The sequence below is a fragment of the Etheostoma cragini genome, chromosome 6 (assembly GCF_013103735.1).
Source record: "Etheostoma cragini isolate CJK2018 chromosome 6, CSU_Ecrag_1.0, whole genome shotgun sequence".
NCBI classification, from domain to species: Eukaryota; Metazoa; Chordata; class Actinopteri; order Perciformes; family Percidae; genus Etheostoma; species Etheostoma cragini.
This window is the reverse complement of record NC_048412.1, coordinates 27,237,934-27,247,414: the sequence shown is the minus strand read 5'-3', so window position 1 is coordinate 27,247,414 and position 9,481 is coordinate 27,237,934. Positions and strand designations below refer to the sequence as shown.

The following is a 9,481-nucleotide window of genomic DNA, read 5'->3' as shown; positions in this document are numbered from 1 at the left end:
CCCCCCCCCCCCCTCCCCTTTTCCTAAATCCCTTTCCCTCCCTCTCTATCTCTTAGCCATAATTTACAGAACTTTTCAACACGCCTTGGATTAATTAGATTGATGAAACTCCCTGTTGCGTCATACTGACTTAATAACCATTTGATGTATTTTCACCATAGTAGCTGGTGTTATTCCAGTTCACACGTCTCCTTGTGCTTGAGGCAAAGTCAAGAACACAAGCTTCTCGATACTGGTACTGCCATGACTTACTCCACCAAATCTTCAAAGCCGCAGAAATATACAATGTTCCTACACTGAATGTGCTGTACCTAGACTCGTGGATAGGACAAAGTGACTATGGGTGCGTCTGGTTTCTCGGGAAATCAGACGCATGAAGTCTGATTTCAGACTTCATGCGTCTTCAAGTCACGGCTGCTTCAGAATACAATCTCAAATTTTATTAAAATAGTTCACAGAAACAATGTTTCTGAAAACATCTTCATTTCAGATCAACAAAGGTCTAGTTTAAGAGATTTTTGTCAGATTTTGAGAGACTCGAGTCGCGCTCATCCCGCCCGTCATCTCCAGGTTATCACTCAACCAATCAGATTGGTTATTTGAGACTGACTGCCGGCAGTGCCCACCTTCCGACAGAGCATGTCAGGTTGGCCAAAACGAAGGCCGATGATGCCAATGAGGTTAGTGTGTCAGGGCCCTAAAAGTGCCTGAAGTCCCCCTGGACTTACTGCATATGAAACTGATAGAGCACAAAAAATAAAAACGTTACTGTTTATAATATGACAATCATCTGGATAATATCTCAGTCTCAGTTTGTCCTGATTCCTGATGTCATTGTCACATTTGTTGCCATGAGTGAGCTATCCCAACACAAGGTCCCTGACAGGACTTAACGGCTGTTGTAAGGCTTAAAACGCCTGAACTTTCCGTTTCAGGGTGCCACAAGTTCATAAGCGTTTGCTTCACCCTGGTACCCAACAATATTTGGAACGCTGTCCTCATCTTCATCTGTAATCACCACAGGCATTAGCCTCAGGCCAGGAATAGCCGATCAGATAATGCTGTAGCAGAGACATTAGCGGAAAATTACACACATTAAACAGCCAAGTATCTCATCAGCGCTCCGTCAACACGGCCGGGGCCAACAAATAGCTCCGGAGATGGTGTGATAGCCATGCAGTGGGGATTTTGTTGGCACGCAGCAGCTTTGAAGTTACAGTACAAGAGCAAATGTTGCTACCTAAAAATGTTGTGTACAAGCTACATGCCCAGGGATCCAAACCAGTCAGGAGGTCGGAGCGATGGTGGGATGATCTTCCACAGGGAAGTCCCTCTTGCTTCCGTTGTTGGCTTGAGGACTCTAAAGTCATGCCCTCAGAATTGTTTCTGTGGATTTGGGGGTTTTAAACAACCTGGGGGGGGGGGGGGGGGGGGGGGGGGGGGGGGGGGGGGGGGGGGGGGGGGGGGGGGGGGGGGGGGGGGTCATTCTACAATAACACAAAATGAACACACACAGGCACTAATTAAATATCATTAAATTCAATGGTTTAAACAAAATGTTACATTAAAATAAAAGGATTTAGTGTTTGTTGAAAAGGCTTTAGCGCTCCTTTTATCCCTGGGTCAGAATAAATTTCCAAAATTTGGGTTTCTTTCAACCAAATGATCAAAAACCAATAATGTGAATGGTTACATCTTTACAAGTAAAATAAATAATCACTTCACTACTTTCATTGAATTTGGGTGTTTAATTCAATTGTATAGCATTGATAATTTTTTTTCTATAAAATGTTTTAAAAAAGTGACAAAAATGTGGGGAAAAAACAAGAAAACAATCAAAAAAGGCAGAGAAAAGAAATGAACAAAAACATTGGAAAAAGTGACAAAAACCTGGAAAAAAACATCAAAAGTTTGGAAAAAGACGACCAAAACATGGTCGGCAGGAAGACAACACAAGGTTTAAGACAGTAGAGTATCAACAGTGTAGGAATATAAGGTTTGCTGAAAATATAGTTTAAAAGTTAGATGTTTACAAATGTGTACATGAGAATTATTTACAGCACCAGTTTTGGGTGAGTCAATATCTCTAAAATCCTAGCTACTGAACCATTTCTTGTTCAAGGATTTCTCTCTCAGGTGAGTTCGGAACAAAACTTGGCTCATTATTTTTGTTTCTTCAACTTACTCGATGAATACATGGATTAAGAGAAGATGCAGAGGGAGATGAGTTGGGCAAACACTTGACAAATGGTTGAAATTCAGTAAAACTAACATGGATCCAATGGATGACCTTAAAATCAGAGACATTTGGATGTGTGGAGCTCACCCCAGACACTCAGATGGAACCGAGGAGGGCACAAAAGCAAGCAGTTTTATTTTGAGAACACACTTTTGGGGACACATGCTTCAAAAACCAGCTGTAATTTAGTGAACAAACCACACCGATTAAAATGCCATGTAACCCCCCTGATGAGGCAAAAATACAAACTCTTGCGGCACCCCAACATGCAACTAAATCTAAAAACATTTTGGAGCATTTTCTTCCCACAAAATTACCAGAACCAACCCCACGCAGAATTGTGAGGCGACTTGTAAGACTTCCTGTAAGTCCTTATCCACGTGCCTAAAAAGATCAGTTACAAAGCCCAAACAAAACTGTAATAATGTTAAGTCGTGGCAGTGTGCATTTATATTAATGACAGTCTTACATTGTCCTGATCGGACCTTTGACTTCCTTGCGACCTATTGTAATTTTAACTGACATAATTAACTTATTTGTACATTTGGGGGATGTTGGAGGTGCACTCAGCTTAAATCCAAAATAGAGTAGAGTAAAAAGGATACCAGTGTGAGATGTAGTTTAAACCAGGGATCTGTGTTACTGGGTGAACTGGTCAGATACGGAGAGCACTGTCAATCTTCATTTGAAGAGAGGAAAAGCCCACTGCTCTCGCCAGATGAATAACAACTTGTTCTGCTTGTCATATCTGTAACCAGTGTCACCCATTGTCGGGTGGAATTACCAAGCTAACCTCGTTGGTTAACCAGCGTCACTGTGTCTGCGTTCGGACACTACGTGCTGCTATTGGTCATATTCCAACACATCTGACCTGATGCAATTTCCGGTCGTTTCGCAGGACTTTACACGTCCGATCATCACCAAAAACTTTAGCAGAATTCATCTATCCCCATCTAAAAATCTACATATACATTTTAATATTTGTACATGACATTTACGTGTGTCTAATTACTGACTTTAATGAGACTTTGAAGCGGTGACAGACCAGAAGATGGACAGTCTGTTTATCCATCTCCCGGTGTCTGCTGTTGCCTCGGCAGGGAGTAAAACAGATGAACAGCAGGCTATTTAACCAAACTTTTAACGTGAAAAGCGTGTGTGGCCACCACGAAAAACAATGCCAAGGTAAAGTTAATGAGAAGATGACATAGCATTAGGAGCAGCTATGGTAATGAGTAGTATGAAAGCCCAAAAATCCACATAAGGACGTTGGTTGGGGTGGTGGATGGGCTTTTCTAAACCCAACTGCGTTTTTTTGCGTGAAACTGCCACAGATTTTGAGTTAAGGGGTCGTGTTCATTTCACGTAATTCTGTGAGATCAGGTTGTGTTGACATGTGGTATCATAGCAACGACTATGATCCACAGTGATGACAAATTATTTCCAGGGCCAAAAACCCCTCCACACTTAAACCAATCATGCACCGCAGGACTACCTCTGTTACTGAAGGAGTTCTCTAACCGGGTTATGAGAACTCCAATTTTAACTGTGGTAAGGTGTATACATGGCGTTGATAAATCTCTGTGTTGCCTTAAACAAATGAAAGTGTTTTTAAATTGTATGTAAATGCGCTGACTGACTCTCACTGACTCTTACTGCCTGTGCACCTTCACTCTGCTGCTGACAGCACAACTAACACGAGAGGAAGGGAAGGATGGAGTGGATAGGTGTGTTTCTGCAGCTTTATCTACTTATTTATCCATATATAAAAGTAGGATGTGACGGGACATGTTATAGAAATAAGAGTGTAGGTGTTAAACTTGAAACTCACATGAGCCTAATTAAAATTAACTTCCTGAAGTTTGACACCACATGTGGGAGGAAAGAACTGTAGTTGATTTATTGCCTTATGTAATTGGATTTTTTTTTTTTTTGCCAAAATATAACAACAACCAATATGGGGTTTTCTATTAAAGTTGATTTGTGTCAGGTATAAGAAGCTTCTAAAACCGTCAGACAAACACGAATAATCCTTTTCAATTACATATACTTTACATACAAGTGAGGAAGGCTTAATCAACTTCTCGGGGAAACATATTTTTTAATAGGGCAGATTTTGCAGTTTCTAATGAGTCAAGCACAAACCTAAAGGCTGTTGCAACATGTGTACATCACCTAATGGATGAAGCTTAAGCTCATGCTACAATAGACATTACTGATGGGTGAAGGCGTATGGTAAATGGTATATTCTAACATGTGCAAGGTGCAATTTTGACTCATGGCAAAATGCTGAGGACTGATACTAATATCCATGAGATATCCATGAGATGCAGCTGGATAACAGAGGACCTAGGTTCATCCTGGTGGATAATTGCTGTTAGCATAAAGCTTTAGTAGCTGAGTCAGTACATAGCATGGCTCAATAAGACCAGTGACCGCAGACTGACCCTGGATCTGATGATTTCTCTACTCTGACTCAAAGACGATTCGAGGACTCAAGGCTCAGTTAGAGCTCAAATTTAGTCCTAGCTATCTTTGTTTGTGTGTGTGCGTGTGCGCAATCTGGATGTTGTCTGTGATCCCAGGTGGGCTGCAGGGGAGGAGTAGAGCAACAAAAAGGGATGCAGCGCCAGGAAAGATGAGAAGGAAGACACTCACCCTTTCATCTCTCTTTCATCCCTCCATTTCAAGCCAAAGGGAGAGAGAAAAAGACAGAGACTGCGCTCTACTCATCCCTCTCTCTTTCTCTCTCTGTGTCCCACTCTCCTTTTGATGCCTTTCAAGTCGACCAAATGTGCTTTCCGGCTGCCATGCACTCTAACAGAAAGGTCTGTGTGTGTGTGTGTGTGTGTGTGTGTGTGTGTGTGTGTGTGTGTGTGTGTGTGTGTGTGAGGGGTCTGGTATGCTGCCTAATTACTTTTGAATCACAGACAGGTAGGCGGAAGGTGTTTGCATCTTTATCTGAAAAATAAGAGCTTTGAACTGATTTGTTCCCTACCACTTGTTGCCGTGTTTTATGGGAGCACACCCAAAGGCTTTTTGGGCTTTTTGCCACTTTTAGACAGAAACAGTCCTGTGTGTCTCAGGCCAAATCCAAACAGAGCCCCACCAACACATCGACATGACCGGGCTACACAGCTTGATAAAATACTCTCACCCTAAAAGGTATGTTATTTAACTTTTCCGCAGAAACATGTCCTAAAAAACGACTCACGTATGTCATATGTTTTGTTCAGTTGTGAACTTATATTTTCTGAAAATGTTCCAAGCAGGTAACGCTCTGTTACATTCAGGTACCGGCGCCTGTCGATGGTCAAATCCATGTAAGATTTCTTTATGCGTCAAGGTTGTGGTTGTCTGCCAGAAGCTGTCATAAATTGACATTTTATCAAGTTTTTAAGCTGCCAACCGGCTGATTGGAAGAAGTTTGGGGTTCAGTGTCTTGCTCAAGAACGCTTGACATGTTCGTTGGAGGAGGCAGGAGTGCAGAATATAATGATTTATGTGACATGACGTTTTGCTGAGTCATGCCATTAATCTGGAAGCATCTTCCCGACTGAAGCATCCTTGAGCAATACGGACAAGCTCCAGGGTGAGAGAGAAAGGTTGCTTGTTTAGTCTCTTTCTGTCTGGAGGAGAAGTGGTGGATATAGGACAAGTCTGGACATGATGCTACCTCCCGCCCCTCCCCTCATCCCCAAAATCACTTCTCCCACCCCCCTCCATCCCTCCTTCCCCTCTTGTTTTAAATGCAAACCACAGACTTTCTCTGAAGGTTTCCATGAGAAACAATACTAATTGGGGATCATTTTCCTTTCGCTTTTTTCAATAATGTCAGGGTGACGTGTGTGTGTTTGTGTGTGTGTGTGTGTGTGTGTGTGTGTGTGTGTGTGTAAGAGAGAGACGCACAAAAGTAAAACACCATTAAAACTCAATTTTGATATTAAGCCCTGGGATTGATGTACATATAAGTATTATAAAACACATTAAATTACATCTATGTTGGATTTGGATGTAAAGGAAAGTAAAACATCTGATGCACCTTTCTCATATAGAATTAACAGTGTATTGGTATTGAGCTTAATGCTGCTACAACTTCAGCATGTGTAAAGCCTTTCCGAGATATGCAGTTCCTTCCGCAGCTTGGTGTAGCATTATGATTACATACGTTCTGCATTTCTGCCATCAGTTAATATCAGTTTACATAGAGTTATGCAGATTTGTAAAAAAGGTAGCACTTGTATTGGGAAAAAAAAGAAAGTTGGATGAGTGCATCCCTAGTTTGATCAAATTTTTTTAGTTCACTGCCAAAATGTTTTTATTGGCAACACTTAAAGCAGAACAATAGCTGCTTTAGTTTATGCATGAATGATTAACACGTGGGATCGATAAAACAGGCATATCACAGGGCAGCACTTGACAATGCACTGGCATTCATCAAGATTATATTTATATAGATATATCACTCAGACTCTGGATTTGTAGGAACATCTGCTGGGTTTCTCTGTGGCATTCTTTTAAGAAAGAAGGAGATTTTTCTGCCACAGAAAATGGAACTAAAGATTTTAGAGATTTTAGTGACAGCAGCGGGTGGACGGAGGGAAACACCCTAAACAGGAAACAACAGGATTTACAGGGACTAATTATTTGCTTAAATCATTTATCAAAGATAAATAGTAAACATTTCCTGGTTACAGCTTCCCAAACGTGAGGATTTGATTGCTCCCTTCTGTTTCCTATCATTATACACGGAATACATCAATGTTTTTATTGCACGCTAAAATAAAAAACTAAAAAACTTTGGAAGACATAACTGAGATCTGTGATCTGTAAACGTGCAATAGTTGTCAGTGATTCATTGATTTTGACAAATTATAGCACAATGTATGATGATCAATCGATTAAAACTTATAAAATGATAAATCAAAGACTAAGTAGTATTTTAATTTTTTTTTTCTCAGATTTGTCATAATGTGATCAAGACTAAAAAATAGTTTGTCTCCTGTTACAAAAGCTTATTATAAGCTTGATATTCATGTGTGTGTACTGTATGTGTGTGGAATTCTCAGAAAATACACACTGGTACATCTGACACATTTACAGGCAGTATGTGCGTGTGTGTGTGCGTGCGTGCGTGTGTGCGTGCGTGCGTGTGTGCGTGTGTGTGTGTGTGTGTGTGTGTGTGTGTGTGTGTGTGTGTGTGTGGGTGAAAGTATACGTGTGTATTGATTTATGATCTTGGGATGTCCTCTCTTTGTCTCCCACACCTCCCCTTCTCATTAGTGGCGATGCCTGAGTGGATTAACCATTCACTCACTCACTCACTCACTCACTCACTCACTCACTCACACACACACAGAGTCATAAAACACAGATTTGTCCTCAATGCAAGCCGGAAGCCCATTGTTAGCGAGAGACGTGTGTGTGTGTGTGTGTGTGTGTGTGTGTGTGTGTATGTGTGTAAGCCATTGAGATCTTGTTGTCAAAAGTGTGTGTGTTCGACGTGATCTGCTGATCATATTTCAATTCAAACTAATCACGTTAGAAACTAAATGGGAGAAAGAAAAAAACAAAACAAGTCAGGCTGGACGATGGGAGGGAAGACAGAGAAAAAGACATTGAGTCAGCCTACTTGATTTGGTTGAGGGAAATAAAAAGAATCTAAAGGTTCTGCTAAATGAGCAGATACCTCCTCTTGTTATCTGCTACGTCTCTAATGGACTGAAGGAGGGACTGACAGCAGAACCAGAGAAGTCAGAGTAGCTGCCTCAGAGTAGAGGATGAGAGCGTGGTCCAACTCTTCAAACAGAAACACAGTGAGTGTAGACCTGGCAACCGTAGGGCAGCAACGCCGGACACACTCCCAGCTCTCCCCTAATGACGGCGGAAGAAGTTGTCTGTAGAAATAACACTGCGATACTGATGTCCTTCACTGGGATCATGGATACAAAAGCAGTCAAATACAAAACTCAGTAGTGAAGAATGTCTTAAAGGGAATTACAGATTGTTTTTTATACATTATTAATGCATCTTAAAAGAATTATCCTAACTACTTTATGTTGGAATAAAAAAGTTAAACTACATGTTTGCTGTACGTCTTGTGTAAAATAGTCTATCTTTCCCAGACCTTCTTCCACAGGCGCTAAGGGCCGGACGGAGCAACGGTGCCGCCGCAAAACAGCCTCAAGGAGGTACTTGTTTTTGTGGAACATGTTCACGTTCAAAGGTTGTTTTAGTCGTGCAACAGAAAACTCTGATTGGACAGATAGTCTAGCTGTCTGGATTTACCCTGCAGCGATCACCAAAGTCCTCTGAGGAACTGAGTGGAGTTTAGCACGCCAACACAAAGACAGAGGAAGACAACGGACATCCGGCCGTAAAGAGTGACATCAGGTGAAATTTCCGGCAACACCGGAGCCATCCCGGAAATGGAACGCCACATATAGACTATGTGTAAGATAACAGAAGAAAATACTAATACAATTGCAAGAAATCATTCATTTTACCAATCTCAGCACAGAGGCAGCAGGTTTAACTAAATAGCGCAGATATCCTTTCCTCTAGCCACGTCGCTTAGCTTCTGCTGGGGTTAATCTATGTAATCATTCCAGGGTTTTCTGGGTATCCTCCCATCTGGGCACACCCAGCATACCTCAACAGGAATGGGCCCAGAAGGCACCACATCAGCTTTCAGTGCAAACGCGTAATGGATGTACTATATCGGACCAGATGTCTGAGCATCTCACTCTGTCTCTGTGGGTGAGTTCACAGTTATGAGAGAGTTGCAACAAAAACACATGTACACTGGATGGGCGATCTCTCATGATGGATCCAGTATTTCAGGGTAAAGAGCAGATCTACTTTTGACTAGGATGCTGCCGTACTTGGTGAGGATAGGTGCTAGGAAAAACGTTGCTGAAAGTGCATTATGGCATTTTTCCTAGGACGGTTAAGGACTTTGACAAGAAATCTAGGGTCTAAGACTCACAACACCGCCTGAAAGACGGAAGCTATATTTTGAGATTGTACCGTAGACATAAAATCATTTCAGCCCTTATTTTAGCAGTTCAGTAATGCTACATCTGCAGAACGAAACGTACTGTTTGATTTCATCTTTTGGCAACAACTAGAATCCAAACCATGCTGATTCTGCCGACCGTGAGCCAACAGCAGTCAAAGTGGTATGTACAAATAACAGATGAGGAAGAGCGTTACGCCGTCAGAGAAAATAGAAGTGGATTA

At 41.7% G+C, this 9,481-nt stretch overlaps 1 protein-coding gene and 1 long non-coding RNA gene across 4 annotated transcripts in view; one reads left to right on the top strand and one right to left on the bottom strand.

Moving 5' to 3' along the window:
• bbs9 (Bardet-Biedl syndrome 9) overlaps positions 1 to 9,481 on the bottom strand; it is a 155,021-nt gene that overhangs the window by 40,607 nt on the left and 104,933 nt on the right. The gene's annotated exons all lie outside the window — the stretch shown is intronic.
• The window catches only part of LOC117946357, a 17,993-nt gene that overhangs the window by 1,526 nt on the left and 6,986 nt on the right, over positions 1 to 9,481 (top strand). The window contains exon 2 of the long non-coding RNA XR_004657013.1: positions 4,391 to 4,393. This is a non-coding gene — a long non-coding RNA (uncharacterized LOC117946357). The remainder of the gene's footprint in view (positions 1 to 4,390; positions 4,394 to 9,481) is intronic.